The following is a 22,760-nucleotide window of genomic DNA, read 5'->3' on the forward strand; positions in this document are numbered from 1 at the left end:
AGGCAGGCAGGCAGGTGAGCAGTTAGGAGCCAGTTATCCCGGATTGTGAGAGGAATGTCCAACTGTCAGTTTAGGCTCAATCCCAGGAATCGTGCCTAAACTGGCAGTCAGACATCCCCCAAGAGGTCTCAAATTAGAGAGGGTGCAGGCTGGGCTGAGGGGACGCCCCCCATGCATGAATTTTGTGCACCAGGCCTCTAGTATACTATAAATGGCTATTGGGTTTCCCAGGAAGCAGACTCTGAAATAAAATTTAATAGGCAGGATATTTATTAAGGCATGCTCTTGGTATCAACATCTGTAGAAGGAAGGGGAAAGAGGCAGACTTGAACAGAGGGAGAAGTTAAACTTGGAATGCAAGCCCAGTGAGAGCCTCGGCTGACCTCATAAGGAATTCTGGTGCTAGAATGGCCTCTTAGCATTATATGAAATTAGACTGAGATGGCCAGGCCTTTTTATACCCTGGCACTGATCAGTTACTGGATATGGGCCATCCTGGAAAGGATCATTCCTCTCTGCAGCTGAAGCAATCCTTGAACGGGCCAACAGTATTCCTAGAAGTTGGGCTAACAAATCCTTCACTGAAGAGGGATCTGGACAGCACACCACAGTGTCCACAATAGTCTACCTCTTTTTCTGTTCAGATACACTTCATCATTCATCATACTTGTTCTGGGAGCAACAGGATTGGAGTGGGGCTCTTTTTCTGTGGGAAACTTTTCAAACAAAGGTTAATGGAATAAACTACAACCCCAGGCATTGCAGCTAGTCTCAGGGGCTATACTTGATAACTCATTATCTTCCTCTTTCTCTACCCATTCTAGATTCTCCTTTCCCTCAGCTATCATCTCTACTGGTCTCAGTGGCTTACGAGATGGCAGACCCTCATCCTGGTCACCCCCTTCTTGGGCTGAGACTGCTATACTTATTTATTTATAGCAAAATAGGATAAGGGTGAACACAGAGGTGTCCAAGTAGACATCTGAATGCCAAACATATTCTTCCATGGCTCCATTGTGTAACCTGCGCCAGAATGGTGACTCCTCTTTTTGCCTGCTGGTCTCTGGATTCAAAGAATACAAACAGCTTATGGTTCCAGCAACAGCTTGTAGCTCAGCTGAAGTCTTGCTGTGTTCCTTTGATAACCTGTGTTTCCTTTGGAGACCAGTATCCTCAACCTTGCAGAGCTCAGAGTTGGGAGAGATTTTTTTCCAACTCTTGTGTTTCTGCACATCTTGCAAGCAGACACCAACAACTTTTATTCTGAACTATCATTCCAAGGATGTTTGTATAGTTAACACCATTAAAAGATAACCATAGTATCTCTTTTCAGAATATGAAACAGTTTTGTTTACTGTTCAGTATAATAAAAATAATGTTAGAACAAAGGGTTGGAGAATTAACATAATCTAGCATATTGAGACAACATCAGTTCATGGCTACCCAATAGGAGACAACTTGAAAGCAAATCTTGAAAGAGAGAGATCATTTGTTGTCTTGATGGGAAGAGGTCTCTGCATCATTCTTGAACAATGGGAAAAGGATAGGTCTTTTTTATTTTTTTTATTTTTATATATTTTATTGATTTTTTACAGAGAGGAAGGGAGAGATATAGAGAGTCAGAAACATCGATGAGAGAGAGTCATCAATCAGCTGCCTCTTGCACGCTCCCTACCGGGGATGTGCCCACAACCAATGTACATGCCCTTGACCTGAATCGAACCCGGGACCCTTCAGTCCTCAGACGCTCTACCACTGAGCCAAACCTGTTTCGGCGAGAATAGGTCTTAATAGGAAAGAGTGGGCTACTTCTGGGAACATCCTCATCTAATGTATCAAACCTTATTCTTTCCCAACCAGGGCCCTGATCTTGCCTTAGGTATATTTGTCTTGATTAGAATTTTAATCTTTGGAGCTTAGCTGCTCTGACTGAATATGCTCTTTAAATTAGTCTAGTCTCCCATTTGCAGGAGATGAGAGCCACTTTGTATGCTACAAATGCAGTCTTCACTTTAGCTTTCCATTAGTGATTAATCACTCTCAGATTTACATTATCTTTTTCCAGTGCATCAGTCTGGCTTAGGAATACTTATCTGTCTTAGCTCAAACTGCCATAACCAAATACCCTAGATATATAATAAATAATCAGGTAGCTTAAAAAATAGAAATTTATTGCTCACAGTTCTGGGGAGTATGGGATCAAGGTGCCTACCTGCTTCAGTTCCCAATAAAGGATCTTTTCCTGATATGTGGACAGCAGCCTTCTTGCTGTGGCCTTTCCTTCAAAGGGAGAGGGAGAGGGAAAGAGAAGAATAGCTTTCTTTTCTTATAAGACTATCAACCCTATTAAATAAGGATCATACTTGTGACTTCATTGAACCTTAATTACCTCCTAAAAGTCTTACTTCCAAGTACAATCACACAGGGGGTTAGGACTTAAATATAAGAATTTCTTGGGAAACACAATTCAGTCCATGGCATCACTCAATTTCATTGTCCTTATAGTTAGTATTTTACCTACATTTCTCAAATACCTGATATACTATACCATTTAATACATACCCTTCCACTGGTGTACCAACATGATTCACTACCCATGAAAATTTTAACAATTAGACCAGGCACACAGTGTATTATTAAAAGTTACAAAGAGCCGAAACTGGTTTGGCTCAGTGGATAGAACGTCAGCCTGCGGACTGAAAGGTCCCAGGTTCCATTCCGGTCAAGGGCATGTACATTGGTTGTGGGCACATCCCCGATAGGGGGTTTGCAAGAGGCAGCTGATCGATGTTTCTAACTCTCTATCCTTCTCTGTTCCTCTCTGTAAAAAATCAATAATATATATATATATATATATATATATATATATATATATATATTTAAAAAGTGACATCTTAAAAAACCTGACCTTAAAAATAAATAAATAAAAAAAGTTACAAAGAGTTCGGCCGATATGGCTTAGAGGTTGAGTATCAACCTATGAACCAGGAGGTCCCTGGTTTGATTCTCAGTCAGGGCACATGCCTAGATTGTGGGCTCAATCCCTAGTGTGGGGCGTGCAGGAGGTAGCCAATCAATGATTCTCATCATTGATGTTCCTATCTCTCTTTCCCTCTTCCTTCCTCTCTGAAGTCAATAAAATATATATGTTTTAAAAGTTACAAAGATAACCAACAAAAGAGCTAAAATTAATGCAACTGTTAAATGTTGGAGTAGATATTAACATAATTCTTATTTTTCATAGACAATACAGTATTGTCTAAAACTATATGGGCATATTTAGAAATATCAAAATAACCACAAACAAAAACATGTAAAAGAGGTTGTCCTTGGGGATTGTCCTAGAGTTAGGAAGTGTTAGGATGAAATTTGTTGCTTTTCATCATATATTTTTTAGTGCTATTTGATTTTGTTACAATTTAATTTGTTTATTTTTATTTGTTGGCATGTGTATATCTTTGACTGAAAAAAAAAATTAGAGGTTTGGTTTTTTGTTTATATGGAAACAATATTTTAGATATCTACTCTATCAAGGTTGACTCCTTAAAATGGGTCAGGTCTCATTCCAGATCTTTTAAAATAAGCAATGAGGTAGAAAATCAAGGACACCAAGAAACTTGGCCTAAGCAAATGATTGTTCTACTGATATTTTATTCTCTACCCTAAATAATATTTAAGAAAGCTTAGGTCCTACCCACACTATTACATCCCTCTGCTTATAGATTTCCTTTAAGTGTCTGAGTAGTTCTGGTTCTCCATATTTTGGGAACTGGATTTTGTCTGCAACCAGGTTACTGACTTTGAAAGGAGAGGTATTCTGGTTCTCTCTTATTATCAATTTTGGGACAGACTGATTGCTCATGTTTAGAAGAAATTGTGTTTTTTATATTAAAAAGGAATAGGAAAAAAATCATGGTTTAATCTGATAGGTAGAATACCATGGCACATTACTGCCACCAGTTGGCAGAACACCTTAATTGCAAGAGTAGAAAAGAAGAGAAAACCATTTCTGATTTTTTCCAAAGGTCTAGCAGCAAATGTCCTGTAGCAAGTGGAAAATGCAAAGGAAGAATCTTAAATGTATGAAGAGTAAAATGAGCCAATTGTCATGATCCCTAAAATACTATTTTACAGGTTTATGGAGATAGTGAAAGTGAAGAGTGATGAAGCATAATCAGCAGACCTCTCTTTGGTCTAACTATAAAGTAACTGCACTTGGAACTCTGTAAAAATGGTGGAAAGGGAAGAATTATTAATGAAATGCTATTTTGAAAAGTCTTTCTTATGAGATCTATAGGAGAAAAATTATAAAATTCTGAGTACTGCAATCAGAGAAACTACATAAATGAAGAGATATCCTATGCTGATGATTAGAAAGAATCATTATAATTGAGAAATCAGTTCTTCTCAACTTGCTCTATAGATTTAATGTAATCCAAATAAAAATAGATCAATGGAAAAGAATTGAGATCCCATAAAGATAATCAAGTGATTTTTAGACAAAGAAATGAAGGAATACAATGGAGTAAAGAAAGTCTCTTCAAAAAATAGTACTGAAACAATGGATATTCACATTGTAAAAAAAATCTAGACACAGATCTTACATCATTCATAAAAGGAAACTCAAAATATCATAGACCTAAATGTAAAAGGCAAAACTATAAAACTTCTAGAACAATAACACTGGAGAATACCTAGATAACCTTGGGTCTAGTGATACCTTTTAGATACAACACCAAAGACACAATCCATGAAAGAAATCATTGCTAAGCTGGACTTTATTAAAATTAAAAATTTTTGCTCTGAAAAACACAATGTCAAGAGAATCAGAAGATGAGTCACAGACTGGGAGAAAATATTTGAAAAAGGCATATAATAAAGGAATAAAGACAAAATATACAAAGAACTCTTAAAACTCAACAGTAAGAAAACTACCCAAATAAAAAAAAATGAGCCAGCCGAAACCGGTTTGGCTCATGGAAAGAGCGTCAGTCTGCAGACTGAAAGGTCCCGGGTTCGATTCGGGCCAAGGGCATGTACCTTGGTTGCGGGCACATCCCCAGTAGGGGGTGTGCAAGAGGCAGCTGATCGATGATTCTCTCTCATTGATATTTCTAACTCTCTATCCCTCTCTCTTCCTCTCTGAAAAAAAATCAATAAAATATATTTAAAAAAAAAAAGAATTTCATGGAAACAGAGTCTACTGGGAAATGTGTGTTTTGTAACGAAGTCAACACATTATGGAACCTATTATTTTACCAGATAGCTAAAGATTGACTATATCTGCCTTTTGTTTACTAGTACATTTATGATTTAGTGGACTAGACCAATGAGTGTGAAGAATTTGTAATAAAATAGAAATTGAAAGAAAAACAAGGCATTTCTTGAAAGTTATTATTTTAGATTATATGTTGTAAACCATAGGACCCACAGAACGTTTTTTGTATATTTTTAAAAGGGAGGTGAATGAAAGACAAAGATTTTTTAGAAGGCTATTATAATTGTTCTGGTGTATGGCAAAGGGAATTGGTGGGAAGGGGTTAATGAGGATGGAGCAGTAGAAGAAAAATCAAGGGATCTGAATGAGAATATGATGGGACGTAGGCTTTTTGAAGGAAAACAATCAAGCCTGGCCTTACAATTTGGGGGCTAGGTAGTTTTGCAAACAGCAGTTCAAGTAAGAGATCAAAATAAAGAATATTTTAGATTTCTATAATCTCAGAAAGTTGACTACCCATGTCCTTGGGTATTTTTAAAAAATTCTTAAAAATTTCTTAGCAAGATAAAAACAATGTAATAACCAATGACATATCTATATGTGTTAATTTGTTCCCATGAGATAGATATTATTGTTATGGCTGTCTTCCAATTGAGGAAACTGAAGCATAAAGATATTTGCCCAAGGTCACATGGCTTTCCAGAGCAGTCTGTTCCAGAGTTCACAATCTGAAATTATGATGCTATTAAGAGAAATCAGGAAATTAGAATAAGAAAGTTATATTGTTTTATATGTTAAATTTTGAGATGGAACTTCCTGGCAAGTAAGCTGAACATGAAGAATCTTAATTACAGAAAAATCAGGAACAGACAGTAATTTTGGGAGACTTTTGAAGAGAAAGAATGTAGCTGAGACAGAGAAATAGGAGTTGAATTATGGGAGGGAATAAAGAGGAGGAGCTAACCATGAAACCATCTGACCAGTAATCTAGGTAGATTGTAGAACCCAGGAATTGTCTTAAAAGCAGGGGAAATAGGGTTTCAAGGAGGAACTAAGGATTGGGTGTGCCAAGAAAACGAGGAATGAGAAAATGGTTGGAAATTAGAACTCTGGTAACTTAAAAGTGTAATTTCAATTTGCTGTTATGGAGTCACTGGTAAAAGGTAAAGAATAAGGTAGAAATGAAGAGTTCATTCTTTTGAGATATATGACAGTAAAAAAAAAATTGTATGGACCCCAAGAAGATTCATTTGGTATGAACTCCAGAAAGGAATTTCTCTCCGGAAATGGACTCCCCATGATCAACTGACAGCCTGAATTTTATAAATAGTAAGAGCCTAATAGCCTTACTCACAGGAGCTTCTCGAATATTCTGGGTACCAGGAAAATCCTAGACAGAACTTGTGGTTTTCTGCAGTTTGCCCTGCCTGTGCACTTATGCTGGCTGATGTCAACAACTGCAGGGAAAACCTGGACTGAGACCTGCCCTGAAATGTGTGATTTGGACACCTCATTTACATAAAACAGACCCAATTGAGAACCTGGGTGGGAACTTTTGCTATAAAAGGTGGCCTCCCTTTTGGTAAAACACAATTTAGGGTGCTAATTTGTGTGTCCTGGGCTGCAGCTCCTTTTTAGTTAAATAAAAGCTTTTTATCTTTTATTACATTATAAAATTAACTTTGGTTTACAGTTGACAGTACAGTAACTGGAGGGAGTAGCACTGAATCTTTAAAAAGGAATGAAAACTGTTGAAAAATAGAAAGGAAGCCAGTGGATAGGAAGATACTGAAGATATATAAGACCCTATGAAAATAAAGATGGGCCCTAACCGGTTTGGCTCAGTGGACAGAACATCGGCCTGGGATGTCAAGTAGAAGAGAAATCAGGAAATTAGAATAAGAAAGTTACATTGTTTTATATGTTAAATTTTCTGATTTCTGTCAAGGGCATGTACCTTGCTTGCCGGTACATGCCCAGTAGTGTGTAAGAGGCAGCTGAATCAATGTTTCTCTCTCATCAATGTTTCTAACTTTCTAACCTTCTCCTTTCCTCTCTGTAAAAAATCAATAAGATATATATTTAAAAAAAAAAAAAATAAAGGAGGAAGTGGGAAGGGTGGCATATCTAGTCCAGGGAGAAAGACTGGTTTTGGAGAGAAGGGAAGAATGGATTAATTTGATGAAAATTTTTGAAATCAAGAACAGGATGTGGCCAGGTATTTTAAAATGGAGAGAATATCAAACCGATATGGGAGTCCCATAGCTTTGATCCCAGGAAACCAGGTGAAGTTTATTACTATAGATTGGGGCTGGTACCTTGAACAAGGAAAGTTAGAAATAGTCTTTGTGAGACTGAGGCAACCAAAGATTAATAATTATAAGTGGGGTTCCACGTCGGTTGTGATTTCAAAAGCCACACACCTTATGGCCCTTGGGAGAGAAACCAAAAATTAGGGCAATTTACTGGAGATGGTCACTCAATACCATAAAGGAGTTGATCGATTCGCAGGCATTACTAAAACAGAGCTGATTATAGCAACAGAGAATTGAGTCCTACATGGGGCCCGATGACCTGGGAAGATTAAGGATTCCATTTGCATAGAGAAGTTGTGAGCAAGTGAAGGGTGGGAAACACGACTACCAGGCGGATGGAAAGTTAGGGAAGAGAGACCTCGTTCAAGGGCACAATTGAGCCTTGATCTCACGTCAGTCAATTATTTCCCTCTCGGCAGCTACAAGGCCAGGAACGTCCATTCCAGAGCCACGGAGAGCAGTCCTCAACGGTGTGGGAGGAGAAATCCCAATTCAAAAGCTGAGGTTGCAGCCTCCCAGGCTAGCTAGCATCCCATTCCCACTCGCTGGCCAATGCTGCCGCCTTATGCAAAGCCTGCACCACGGGAGGGTCTGCTCGGCAGAGCCAGCGACCACGCCGGGCGGCCTGGGGTGGGCGCCGCCGCGCCTAGATCAGCGGCCAGGGAGGTCCCAAACAGAACCTTTTTCACCCTCTCCCGGGAAAGCGCCGATCAACAATAACTCGCTAATACAATGCTAGGGTCCGAGGCCCTGGTTACACAAGGAGAGGTGGGAGCGGTTTTGCACCGCCGCCCCTCCCTCCAGTTGCCGCAGAGAGTTCGGGGCGAGGGGTGGGAGCAGCGGCTGCAAAAAAAAAAAAAAAAAGCAAAGCGCCAGTCCCGCGACCAGGGGAGGGGCCTGGAGGAAGAGGCCGGGGCGGGTTTCCCTCCTCGGTCTCCGTAAAGCTCCAAAAATGGCGGGCGGCGAGTCGGCCGGCGAAGCGCGCAGGCGCCACCGCGGCAGTGTCTCCGACAGCCGCGGGCGGGCAGCCCACACGGACTGTCCACAACACGCTCACCCCCGCGGGACCCGCCGCTTCTGATTGGCTGAGCTGGCCACGTGCCCCGCGCGGGGGCGGGGCCGCCACGCAGAGGCCACGTTTCGCGCCCCGTTGGTTGCGCGTGCGCGCAAACCCCCACTGGAAAGCATTTGAGCGCGTCCCCGCCGCGGGTGGGTGGGGGAGCCCCCCCAGCTCGCGCCTCTGCTCCCTCCCCTTTCCGGGCAGGCCGGTCCCGTCAGCGAGGCAGTATGCGCCGCGGCCAGCAGAGGGCGGTCCGGACCCAAGTCTGCAGCGGCGCCATTGGCGTGTGGAAAATGCCACCAGATGGCGGGTTAGGATTGCAGCTCCGTTGAAGGCGCGGCCCCCGCTCCCGAACCCCCGGCGACCACCCCGTTAACAACCCCCCCACATCGGGAATAACACACCGGAGACTTTTGGGGGGAAACTAGGTCCGCGGCCGGCGGCGCCCGGATGGGCAGCGGAGGTGAGTTACGGGCGGCGGCGACAGCGGCGGGGGGCGGGAAAGGGGGAATGCGGCGGCGGCGGCGGCAGCAGCAGCTAGCAGCGCGGGGGCTGGAGACGCCGATCCAAAATGGAGGCCGGGCGAGAGCGAGAGAGCGCGAGCGAGCGGGGAGCTGGCGGGCGGGCGGGCCCGGCTCGGGCTGCGCGGGGGCGGGAGGGAGGCCGCGCGGGCCTGGCGCGCGGTGTGGCGGCCGCTGACCGCCCGGGCGCGTGGGGGGGGGGGCGCCGACGGCTGTGGGCGCGGCGGGCACCCCGGAGCTCTGGTTGCTCCTCGCCCATCCCGCGGGCCCCGAACATGGTGCCCCCGCCCGCTCGGGCACTACGGCGACGAGCGCGGAAGCCTTTGTGGCGCGCTCGGGCCCGCCGCCAAGCCCGCCCTCCGCCTCCCCTCATCCCCCCCCCCTCCCCGCCCGGACTTCGGGACTCGCCCGCGCCCGGCACAGCCCGGCCGAGGCGGGCCAGTGTGAACGCCTTCTCCGCCCCGCGTTTCTGCGGTGTTTTTAGCGGCGGCGGCGTCACATGACAACGAGCTCGCTCGCCTCCGTGGAGGGGCCTGGGGGTCGCTCGGCGGCGTGGCGCTCGGCCCAGGCTTCTCCTCGGTCGGGTGGGGCTGGGAGCTGGCAACGGGGGTAGGGGGGGGGGGAAGAGGGGGCGTCGAATCCAGGCTTCCCGCTATCCGCCCTCCCCGTCCCTCCCTCCGCCCCCCCGACGGAGGCTTCCTCGTGAAACGTGTCCAGGCCCGAGCACGGCCCCGCTAGTTTGTCAATTCCCACCCACCCCCGGGAGATGAGACCAATAAAAGTTGTTTTCCCCTCTTTTTCTCGGGGTGGGGGCGGGGTGCAGAGCTGGGAAACCCGAATGCTTTTGCAGTTGGACCTGGGCCTCCCTTGGAAGGGTCTGAACTGGGTGCTGGCTTGTCTGCTGTAGAAATTTTCAGGTTTTCAGATTGAGACATTTTTCAGGTTTTAAGATTGTCACCTCACCCCCGTCTACCCCATAGGGAATGGGTATCTATCAATCAGTTTCTCTTCCCATGGCAGAGAATCATGCCCAGGGCGTAATACATCATGGGGTGGTTTTTGGAAGCTTTATGGACTCAACGATGATGATTGCTTGTATGTGACCATAGCGAATTAATTCGCTGTTAATGTTGGTGTTAAGATGACAGTGTATTCCTTTTTCGTGGTTGTGACATAGGAAGGACTATTATGGTTGGCACCCGAGCAAATAAAGTTAGTGTTAAAATATGTGAATTGGCATAACGTGTGATGTGTGACTAAAGTTGTGTGGAATTTGAATGGGACTCCACCTTTTAGTTTTTCTAGGTGTGTGTTTTCAAGAAACTTGCAAATTCTGAGGCTCAGGTACTTAGGGAAGTATCCTCAACAGTGATACAGTGTGCCACGTTCTCATTCTTATAGTGTATGAAGAATTCAGGTTCCAAAATTTGTTCAGAGGGTGGGATGTTGAAAGATCCAGGAAGGTTGTTTTACTTGCTTGTGATTTTTGAGAATATTTAAAACAAATTACTTGCTATCTAAAGTTCTAGAAAACCTACAGGTGTTTTGCTACATTTTCGGAATGTAATTTATTCATGTGGTCTACCAATGGTCATGTTTACAGCCAAACTACTTTTGAATGAAAATTTCTCTGTATTCTCTTTAGTTTTGATGTTCTGATAAAAATAAGCGATATTCAGATGGATGTGAAATATGGAAAATTGTTATGCTACTAGGATTTCTTTCTTTGAAGACAGTAATGCAATTACTGTTGATTGGAATGACTTTAAGGGGGAGACTATGATATAAGGGCGAGGACTGGCCTGAAGTTAAACATTCCCTTAGGAATGTGATCTTTGGGATGTCATTGTTGAGCTTTACTTTCCTCATCACTAAAATGAAGGTAATAAGTTATAAGGTAGTTGTTTTTATTATGTGTGTGAAAAACACATATTAATTGTTAGGACTTTAAAAATTTATACAGTTTTAATCTTTCCCCCTTGATTTTGGATCTGTATAATCAGTGCTCTGAGAGATACGTACCATGCACTCTGGGGAAAAAGATACAAGTTTCCCTCTCCCCCTTTATTTTCTTTGCTGCTTTGTCCATATGTTGAGGGAGTGTATTAATTTTCAAGTACCACAAGTTTAACAGCTTAAACATCACCTCTTTAGTTATCTCAAAGTTCAGAAATCTGGGTACTTTTTTTTTTGTTGTTGTTTTTTTTGTTAATCCTCACCTGAGGATATTTTCCCATTAATTTTTAGAGAGTGGAAGGAATGGAGGGGGAGGGGAAGAGAGATGTGAGACATATCAATTGGCTTCCTCTTGTACTCATTGCAACCTGCAACACAGGCACACACCCTTGACTGGGAATCAAACCCGAGATTTTTTTGTGTGGGCCCACGCTTCAACTACTGACCAACACCCACCAGAGCTCTGGGTACTTTTTGTAACCAGGCTCTCAGATCAGCATCTCGCCAGGCTGAAATCAAGATGTCAGCTGGCTGCAATTCTCATTTGAGGCTTAAGGCCTTTCAAGCTCACTATTTGTTGGCAGAATTAATTTCTTTGTAGTTGTATGAAGTTTTTTTGCTAGCTATTGGGCAGGCACAATTCTTAGTTCCTTACTATATATATGTCCATGCAGGTAGTTATAACATGGCTGTTTGCTTTCATACAGGCAAGCATGACCAGTCTCTTGACTTCCTCGGTCTCTGATCTCTAGACTTCCCTTTAAGACCTCTTTTAAAAGCTCAGTGGATTCAGTCACACCCACCCAGGTTTATCCCCTTTTTGGTGAAATCAACTGATTAGGGGCTTTAACTACAAATGCAAAAATCTGTTTTCATCTAATAGACACAATAATTATAGCCCATATTATATCTCTCCCACACTCAAGGACAGAGGATTAGACAGGGGTGTAGATCATTGAGGGTTCTGATTGCTTTTTTTTTTTTTTTTAATGATTGCTTTAGAGAGGTAGGGAGAAGAGAGAAACATTGATTTTTTTTTTTTTTTTTTTTTTTGTTCCACTTATTTATGCATTGGTTGCTTCTTTGTGTTGGCCCTGACTGGGAATTGACCCTGAAACCTTGGCATATCGAGATGACATACTAACCAACTGAGCAACTTGACCAGGGCAAGGATATCAAGCTTTAAAGCAGCAGTCACCAACCTTTTGGACCTCATTGACCATCTGCACAAGTTTGCAACCTCTGCTTTAAAGGATATAGCCAGTAGCTAAAATGGTTAGGGAGATACAGTTTAATTTCTTAACAGAGAGGTGATGCAGTAGGGACTTGATCAATCTTTGTTAGCGGAATAATAATATAAATCTTTAGAAATTAGGTGATTCTTGCTGCTCTAATATTCTGTAGGGAAAATTAGGAAGTAAAAACCTAAAAGATTGCTCTTGCATAAGCCCCAGCTGAGATGACTCTTGAGGTAGGAATTGCCATTGTGCCTAAAGAGTAGGAGGGGATCAGTTTTCTGTCGTTTTGGTAGTTAAGAGGATAGGACCCCAGCTTCCTATCTTTAAATGCTGAGAGAATCCTTGTCTTATTGAGAAATGTTATTCTTTTAAAATGAGCTTTAAAGTAGGTCATAGACCAGTCAGTTTTATAGAATCTTTTCTCCATGGTACATCCCTTCCTTATTGCTTCCATCAGGTTTTCTCCTCTTCTTCTAATTCCCTGTTCTTGCCAGTTAGTGTTTGAAAGACACTTCAAGTTTTAAATTCTTACTAAAAAAAAAAGTGTGTGTGTGTGTGTGTGTGTGTGTATAATTTTAGAGAGAGGAAGAGAGAGAGAGAGAAAAACATCAGTTTGTGTGTGTGTGTGTGTTGGGGGGCGGGGGGCAGAGACAGACCAAACAGACATTGATGTGGAAAACATCAATCGATTGCCTTCTGCATGTGCCCCAATTGGTTATGAACCCTGCAACCTGGGTGTGTGCCCTGACCGGGAATAGAACCCACCACCTTTTGATGTACTGGACTACATCCCAACCAATGGAGCCATACCTGCCAGTGTGAGTCCTACCTTCTTTATAAGTACATTCCTTTGTGTTGTGAGCCTAAATGATGTACTAGTCATGTCTCTAAGGAGTTTTGTAAATTAAATAGCTATACTAATGGCTTTTAACTTTCTAGAAGCTCACAGTTACCAAAACATTTTACATTGTGACTTAGTACAAAAATGCATTAGAAATAAGTGTCACAAAACATTATTTAATGCAGTGTACTCTGATATACTGATTTAAAGAAGAAGAAGAAGAAGAAGAAGAATTAATAATGTGATCTAATAACTCACCTACCCACAATGAATTATAATCTCATTGGTAATCAGGAAAAGTGCAACATATACTAGTAAAACCATAAGAAGAAACCATTTCACTTCCATCAGATTGGCAAACATTAAAAATCCTGATACCAAATTTTGGTAAGAATGCTAAGAGTGTAAATAGTATTTTGCAAATGAATTTGTTTTAGCTAGTAAATTCAAGTATTGGTACCTTAAATCTATCAGTTATACTTGTGTCTACATTCCTGTGAGAAAAAATCTTATATACTAGGTTGTAAACAGAAATGTTCATAACAGTCTTGTTTGTAGTAGCCAATATTTAGAAACAGTCTGTTCATTAGTTGTAGAATGGATAAATAAATGGTAGTTTTCAAAAGTTAAAATAATTTTTTAAAAAGTTACTCTTAATTCTTATAATAACCTCACTTGGTCATAGTGTATTATCCTTTTTATATTTAATATTTTGTTAGAAATTTCAGGATATTTCTTCATGAGGGATATTGTGTTGTACTTTCCTTTGGTTGTAATATCTGATAGGTTTCAGTGTTAGGATTATAATATAATAGTCTCATAAAATAAGTTGAGAAGTGTTCCTTCTATTACTGAATTTGTGCAATACTGATTGATATTAATTCTTTCTGGAATTTTAGCTAGAATTCACCAGTGATACCATCTGAACTTGGATTTTTTTTTTTTTTTTTTTTTTTTTTATGAGAAGGTTTTTGATAACATTCAGTTTTTTAGTGGATGCAGTTTCATCTTAAATCAGTTTTGTTAAGTTGTATTTTTAAAGAAAATTTTCATCTCATGTGTTAGCACAAGCTGTTTGTAAGATGTCCTTGTTAGCCTCCAAATGTCTGTAGGATCTATAGTGATAACTTCTCTAATTTCTGGGGTTGTTAATGTGTTCTTTTTCTCTACCAGTCTAATTCAGGTTTACCAATTTTGATATCTTTTCTAAATATGCTTTTTTAATTGATTTTTTTTGAGAGCGAGAGAAAGAAACATCAATCAGTTGTCTCCTCACATCCCTTCAACCTGGGCATGTGCCCTGACCAGGAAGTGGTGCATGGTAAGACAGTCTACCAAATGAGCCACACCAGCTAGGTTTCAATATTTTTCCAAATAGTAATTGTCAGTTTTTCCCATTCACCTTTTCTCATTTATTTTTATTATAATTTTTTTTCTTACATGTATTTCGGTTTCCTTTTTCTAGCTTCTTAAAGTGGAACTGAGGTCATAGAATTCAGACATTTCTTATCTTTTAATATAAATATGCAGAGCTAGAGATTTTCCTCTACTGTAGCCCATAGATTTTGGTAATGTTGTGTTTTTATTCATTTGAAATTGTTTCTAATTTGCTTTGCAATTCCTTTTTTTGTTTCCTTTGTTATTTCTTCATTAACCCATGCATTACTTACAAGTCTGTCTAATTTTCAAATAATTGGAGTTATTTTAGACATCTTTTGACCTCATTTTGAGGTCAGAGAATATCCTCTTTATGATTTTAATCTTAAACTTATTGAACCCTGTTATATGGTTTAGCATATTGTCTGCCTTGGTAATATACCTTTCACACTTGAAAATAATGTGATTCTTCAAAAGAGTTGTCTTCTGTGAATATCAATTAGGTTAAAAAGTTTTGGTAATACTTTTCAAATTTATGTCTTTACTCTTTATTGGGGTGAGGGGGTTAGTGGGGTTTGGTCTAGTTCTATGAGTTGCTGAGAGATGTTAAAATATCTTTTATTATCATAAAATGGGGTACAAAGAAGAAAACCCTGGTTAACCTAAGAATTTATTTTAGTTATGAATTTAAAAATTTTTTTTATAAATGTAAAGGTAGTGTGGTATAGGAGAGTGAAAACTAGGGCTAAAGACAAGAGTTTTAATTTCAGTTGTAGCACTACCTACCTGTAATGTCTTTGAGTCATTATTTTTCTCTGGCCTCTGTTTCTTCATTGTAAAATTAGTGTCTTGAGCCTCAGTTCCAAGATTCTTTTAAATTTTGGAGTATCTGTTGAAATAATTAAGAAATTGACTCTGAATCAGGTCATGTGGAATGTTTGATTTGAAAGTCCTTAAGTTTGGAAAACCTAATTGTGTTATCACTAGGCTCTTTTCGCCTCCTCATCTCTAGTTATTAGAATGGTTCATACTTTACTCTACCTGGTAAGTGTACAGACCAGTTACGTTAATATTGAGTACCTAGTAGTTATAGGTTTTGGTGTGTGTGTGCTTCTTTATTTGGCAAGAAAGAGATTAGCAACTGCTTTCATATAGTTTTATTCAATGTGAGTTATTCAAGCATTTATTGAACATCTACAATGAGCCATACACTGGGTATAAAGATAATAAAGTATAGTTTTGTCTTTCTGATGTACAGAGAAGGCGATTCATGATTCAGAATTTAGGTGATATCTTCTCTAAAAATCTTTTCCTGATTGCTCCTTAAATTCAGGATTGGTCTAAAGTGCTCTTCCTTTGTGTTTTAATGGTAATGCTCTGCCAGGGCTGCTATGACTGTGAAATTGGTGTTCTCCCTGGCCAAGGGAGTTGGTGGGGGCTGAAATCCAGATTTTATTCTGCTTGATGAACTGTCCATTTGCTATTTCACCCTTTTCTAATTCACCTGACCAAAGGAGGCCTTTTCCTCCCCCACTAATTCTTAAAAAGGATTTGTATATGCTAGCAGATAATCTACATTAAGAACTTTTTGTAATGTGTTTTTTTCTTTTTTTTCTTTAATCTAAGTTGTATACTAGGTAATAAATATGTTCAGGTGATTTGTTGAAGTGAGAAAATGCTACATGAACTTGAATTCTTATGTAATTTTGAAAGAATAGTGAAACTTAGCTAGCCAAGAGTGGAATAATGAATATAGGAATGGCATTTCAGGTGAATGCAAAGGGACAGGGTTGTGATCTAGTGTTGCCCATTGCTCTTTCAAACTTTGGTCCTTGCACCAGCAGTGTCAGTATTATTTGGGAATTTGTTAGAATTCAGATCCTTGAACCTCACCCCAGTCCAACTGGATCAGAAATTCAGGTGATTCTGCTGCAGACTGAAGTTTGAGTCACTACGATAACCCACTTTGTGAGGAAGCATTAGTTAAATGTATGTTCAGACCAGAAGGTACCTGTGAAGGAGTGATTAAAATATAGAGCTGTTAGCAATGATCAGTATCTAGTGTGCCAAACTAGAGTTTGAACTTTGTCCTTAGGCCTGTGGTTGCACATTAGAATTACCTGCCAGCTTTAAAAATATGCCAATGATTGGGATCTACTCCAGACCAACTGATATCAAATCTCTGAGTTACTGATGCACATTGTGAACTATATAGTTGACTGAACTTGGTTACTGATTATAATAGTATATACCTTTCAAATACTATGTCTAGTAGCATGGTAATGATTAACAGCAGTTTTTATGGAGGTATTATTCCCATTTCACAGATGAAGTAGAAAAATTAGGTACTTTTCCCCAATATTACCTACCTAGGAAGTGGGTGGGTTAGACTACAGGTTTTTGTGACTCTAAAGTCTAGTCTTTGAAGCAATTTTTTTTTTTTTAAACCCAGGCTACATAAACTTAGATGGGATACAATCATATTTTTGTTTTTTATTGATTTCAGAGAGAAGGGAGGGGGAGAGAGAGATAGAAATACCCATGATGAGAGAGAATCATTGATTTGGCTGCCTTCTGCATGCCTCTTTGAGCCCGAAACTTGGGCTTGTGCCCTGATCAGTAATTGAACTGTGACCTCTTTATTCATGGGTTGATATTAAACCACTGAGCCACAGTGGCTGGGCACCAATCATATCTTTATTTCACTAACTTCTGTATACACACACACACACACACACACATATATTTTTAATTCATACCCAAGGATCTGTTTCTTTATTGACTTTTAGATAGGAATAGAGAGAAAAAGTAAGAGAAACATTGATCAATTGCTTCCAGTATGTACCCCACTGGAGGGTCAAACTTACAACCTAGGTATGTGCCCTGACTGGAAATTGAAGCTGCAACCTTTTGATGTACGTTCGATGCTCCAGCCAACTGAGCCACCTAATCAGGGCCCACTTCTAGACCTTTATTTGCCTGCAGACTCTAGGGTCCCAGGTTTGATTCTGGTCAAGGGCATGTACCAGTAGGGGTTGTGCAGGAGGCAGCTGATTGATGTTTCTCTTTCATTGATGTTTCTAACTCTCTTTCCCTCTCCTTTTTTCTCTGTAAAAAATCAATAAAATATATTTTGCCGAAACTGGTTTGGCTCAGTTTGGTTTGCAGACTGGAAGGTCCTGGGTTCGATTCCAGTCAGGGGCATGTAACTTGGTTGCGGGCACATCCCCAGTAGGGGGTGTACAGGAGGCAGCTGATCAATGATTCTCTCTCATTGATGTTTCTAACTCCCTATCCCTCTCTTCCTCTCTGTAAAAAATCAATAAAATATATATTTTAAAAAATCAATAAAATATATTTAAAAAAATAAAAGGAATTTAAGATAAGTCATTTTGTTCTATTATTAACTGAAGTTTATAATACTTAGTCTTTTATTATTTGAATCTAATCATAACTAACATTGGTATTATTAAACAGTAATTTAGATTTGACCCTTCAAGATTAATTTAAAGCTCGGTTCAGAAATTAAATATTAACACAGACATATTTGTTTTATTGCACTTGGTTTTATTGCACTTTGCAGTATTGTGCTTTTTGCAAATTAAAGGGTTGTGGCATTGAACAAGTCTGTTGACACAGCATTTGCTCAATTCATGTCTCTGTGCCACATTTTGATAATTCTCGCAATATTTCAAAGTTTTATTATATGATATTTGTTATGGTGACCTATAACTTGTTACTGTTATAATTGTTTTGGGGCACCACATAACATGCCCACATAAATGTTATGTGTATTCTGACTGCTCACCTGACTAGGTGTTCTCCCATCTCTTTCCTTTTCCTTTGGCCTTCCTATTTTCTTAGACATACAATATTGAAGTTAGGGCAGTTAATAACCTTACAATGGCCTCTTAAGTGTTGAAGCAAAAGGAAGAATCGTGCCTCTCTCACTTTAACTAAAAAACTAGAAATGATTAAGCTTACTGAGGAAGGCATGTCAAAAGCTGAGATAGGCTGCAAGGTCTCTTGAGGTCATCAGTTACTCAAATTGTGAATACAGAGGAAAAGTTCTTGAAGGAAATGAAAAGTGTTATTCCAGTGAACACATGAGTGATAAGAAATCAAAACAGTCTTATTGCTGATATGGAGAAAGTTTTAGTGGTTTGGATAGAAGATCAAACCAGTTACAACATTCTTTTTAGCCAAAGCTTAATCTAGATTAAGGCCCTAACTCTCTTCAATTTTACCAAGGCTGAGAGGTGAGGAAGCTGTAGAACAGCGGTTCTCAACCTGTGGGTCTTGACCCATATGGGGGTCGAACGACCTTTTCACAGAGTTCGCCTAAGACCATTGAAAAACACAGATATTTATTATATAATACATAACGATCCATAACAGTAGCAAAATTACAGTTAAGAAGTAGCAATGAAAATAATTTTATGGTTTGAGGTCACCATAATATGAGGAACTGTATTAAAGGGCCGTGGCATTAGGAAGGTTGAGAACCACTGTTGAAGCTATCAGAAGTTGGTTCATGAGGCTTAAGGAATGAAGCTGTTCCATAATAGAAAAGTGCTGATATAGAAGCTATAGCAAGTTACCCAGAGGATTTAGATAAGATAATTAATGAAGGTGGCTGCACTAAACAACAGGTTTTCAGTGTAGACAAAGTAGCCTTACATTGGAAGAAGATGCCATCTAGGACTTCCATAGCTAGAGAGGAATGAACACCTGGCTGCAAATCTTCAAAGGAGAGGCTGATTCTCTTGTGAGGGGAAATGCAGCTGGTGACTTTAAATTGAAGCTATGCTCATTTACTATTCTGAAAATTGTAGGCCCCTTAAGAAATGTGCCATATCTACTTTGCCTGTGTTTTATACATGGTAAACAAAGCCTGGATGACAGCACATCTGTTTATGTTTACTGGTTATTTTAAGCTCATTGTTGAGACCTGCCCAGAAAAGAAAGATTCCTTTCAAAATATACTGCTTATTGATAATGCACCTGGTCACTCAAGAGCTCCGATGGAGATGTACAATGATATGAATGTTGTTTTTATGCCTGCTGATGTGTGTATTTGAGTATAATTCCTTCGGCATATTAAACTCAATCTTTCCACCACTACCCTTCAGCAGGAATGTAGCTCTTTAGTCTGGGCCATAGCCAGAAATATCAGTTACTTCTGTCAAGTCTGATAGTGATTTTTTTTTTCCATATTCATCCTTCTTTTGTTAATTGATTTCTCCAAATGATCATATCTTTCTGAGATTAACTTTACCAAGAAAAGTAATCACATTGGTTAAGTTGCATATGCCTTGGGCATTCCCTTATGGGCAACTAACTGCTTTTCTCTTGCTGCTTTTAAGATTCTCTATGTCTTTTGCCCTGGGCATTCAAATTATGACTTTATTTTACTTTTTGTATTGGAATAAGTTGATAATTCAGATGTAGCTTTCTTTTCTATACTGTTAAGTGTCTTCAAGGCAGGAGCATGTTGCATTTGTGTGTTCCATAGCAGCAAAACATAGTATTGGATAAAATAGTAGACAATAAATAGTGCTTAAATTCAGCAAAATTGAATAACTTAGATTCATACTGTAGATTAAGCTTTATTGCTATACGTTAAGCCTATTTATTAGAGGTTATTTCATTATATTATAGCTTCAAATATACTTGATAATAACATCATTCTTTTCTGAGATTCATTCTTTTATTGTGCTATTCCTAAATTTTTTCAACCACCTTTTTCCATTTTAATTTATTACTTCATTCATTGATTACATATTGTTACTGATCAGTTTCAGTCTAAGGTCAGTCTAGATAGAGCTTGGAAATGGGAAATAATTCTTTTTTTCTATGACTCCATTTTCAATAGAAACAGACATTTATAAAAATCCTTTTATTTATTTAGAAAAAATTTAAAGTTCTCATCTGAGGGCATGTTTTCTTTTTTTGTAAATTTATTTTAAAAGCAGGGGGTTGGAGGGAGAGGTGATAGGGTGAGAGAGAGAGACAGACAGACACAACCCAGCTGGACCAAGAAATGAACACATAACCTTTTTTTTTTTTTTTTTTTTTTTTTTTTTTTTTTTTTGTAATCTTTATTTTTGAGAGTATTATAGTTGTCCCTCTTTTTTCTTCCGATTGCCCTTTTCCACCTGGTTCCTGCCCCACTCCAGGCCTTCACTACCCTATTGTCTGTGTCCATAGATAATGCATATATGCATAAAAGATCTCGCCCCCCTTCCCTCTGAGAATTGTCTGTTCCATTTCCATGCTTCTGATTCTATTTTATTCACCAGTTTATTCTGTTCCTTAGATTTCTTGCTCGTTTATTTTGATTTTTAGATTCAGTTGTTGATAGATATGTATGTATTGCCACTTTATTGTTATATACTTGATATTTTTCTTCTTCCTCTTCTTAAAGAATACCCTTCAACATTTCATATAATACTGGTTTGGTGGTGATGAACTCTTTTATCTTTTTCTTGTCTGTGAAGCTCTTTATCTGACCTTCAATTCTAAATGATAGCTTTGCTGGGTAGAGTAATTTTGGTTGTACCGTGTTTCCCCGAAAATAAAACATTCTCCGAAAATAAGATCCACTTACAGGTTTCCTTCTGAGTGAAATATAAGGCATCCCCCCAAAAATAAGGCTGCCCCAGGCTCTGTCTCAGAATGAAAGTTAATTTACCGTAAACTGGTCGCAGGCTACCTTGACAAGAAGTACTCATTTAAAGACAGTGCTATTGCTAAACATGAGAGATTTGGTCCACTGATTCTGAAAGAAATGGAGTCACAAGAAATTCACCAGGAAATTCAGGAATTGGATTGTTATGATGATGTTCCAGAAGATAAATGAGTAAATTCTTGATACTGTAGGATTCACAGTTTGTCTGGTTTGTATTGACAACTACCGTACTACCGTACCATATACAGGTAATAAATTTCCTTTATTTTCATTTAATAACAAATGTGTACCGTATTCTTCTTTATGGAAAAATAAGACATCCCCTGAAAATAAGACCTAGCACATCTTTGGGAGCAAAAATTAATATAAGACACTGTCTTATTTTCGGGGAAACAGGGTAGGTCCTTGCTATTCATCACTTTTAATATTTTTGCCACTTTTTTATGGCCTGCATAGTTTCTGTTGAGAAATCAGCTGACAGTCGTATGGACATTCCCTTATGGGTAACAAACTGCTTTTCTCTTGCTGCTTTTAAGATTCTCTTTGTCTTTAGCCCTGGGCATTCAAATTATGATGTGTCTTGGTGTGGTCCTCTTTGGGTTCCTCTTGTTTGGGACTCTCTGTGCTTCCTGGACTTATAAGTCTTATTTCACCAGGTAGTGGTAGCTTTCTATCAATATTTCTTCAAATAGGTTTTCAGTATCTTGCTTCCTCTCTTCTCCTTCATAATGTGAATGTTGGTACACTTGAAGTTGTCCCAGAGGCTCCTTACACTATCTTCGTATTTTTTAATTCTTCTTTCTTTTTGCTCTTCTGATTTGGTGTGTTTTGCTTCGTCATATTTCAAGTTGTTGATTTGATTCTCAGAATCCTCTATTGTTTCATCCCTATAAATTATTTTTTATTTCAGTTAGTGTATGCTTAATTTCTGACTCTTTTCCATGTCTTTGGCATTCTCACTAAGACCCTTGAAACTCTCACTAAGTCCCTTGAAGTTCTCATGCAGATTTTTTTTTTTTAATATATTTTATTGATTTTACACAGAGAGGAATTGAGAGGGACAGAGAGTTAGAAACATCGATGAGAGAGAAACATCGACCAGCTGCCTCTTGCACACCCCCAACTGGGGATGTGCCCGCAACCAAGGTACGTGCCCTTGACCAGAATCGAACCCGGGACCTTTCAGTCCGCAGGCCGACGCTCTATCCACTGAGCCAAACCGGTCCCGGCAAATTACTTTGTTTTTTTTTTTTTGTTTTTTTTTTTAATATATATTTTATTGATTTTGTACAGAGAGGAAGGGAGAGAGATAGAGAGTTAGAAACATCGATGAGAGAGAGTCATCGATCAGCTGCCTCCTGCACACCCCCTACTGAGGATATGCCCGCAACCAAGGTACATGCTCTTGACCGGAATCGAACCCGGGACCCTTCAATCCCCAAGCCGACGCTCTATCCATTGAGCCAAACCGGTCTCGGCCTCATGCAGATCTTGAGTAAATGTATAACTGTGGTTTTGAACTCTGTATCCAGTAGTTTGCTTT

The 22,760-nt window shown here is 39.7% G+C and overlaps 1 protein-coding gene across 1 annotated transcript in view; it reads left to right on the plus strand.

The window, feature by feature from the left end:
* The first annotated feature begins 8,714 nt into the window (after positions 1 to 8,714).
* Positions 8,715 to 22,760, plus strand: part of STAG1 (STAG1 cohesin complex component) — a 240,384-nt gene continuing 226,338 nt past the window's right edge. Inside the window, exon 1 of the mRNA XM_084901751.1 lies at positions 8,715 to 9,056. The gene's annotated coding sequence lies outside the window, so the exon portion shown is untranslated. The remainder of the gene's footprint in view (positions 9,057 to 22,760) is intronic.

The sequence above is a fragment of the Pipistrellus hanaki genome (assembly GCF_964339955.1).
Source record: "Pipistrellus hanaki genome assembly, chromosome: 13".
Lineage (NCBI taxonomy): Eukaryota > Metazoa > Chordata > Mammalia > Chiroptera > Vespertilionidae > Pipistrellus > Pipistrellus hanaki.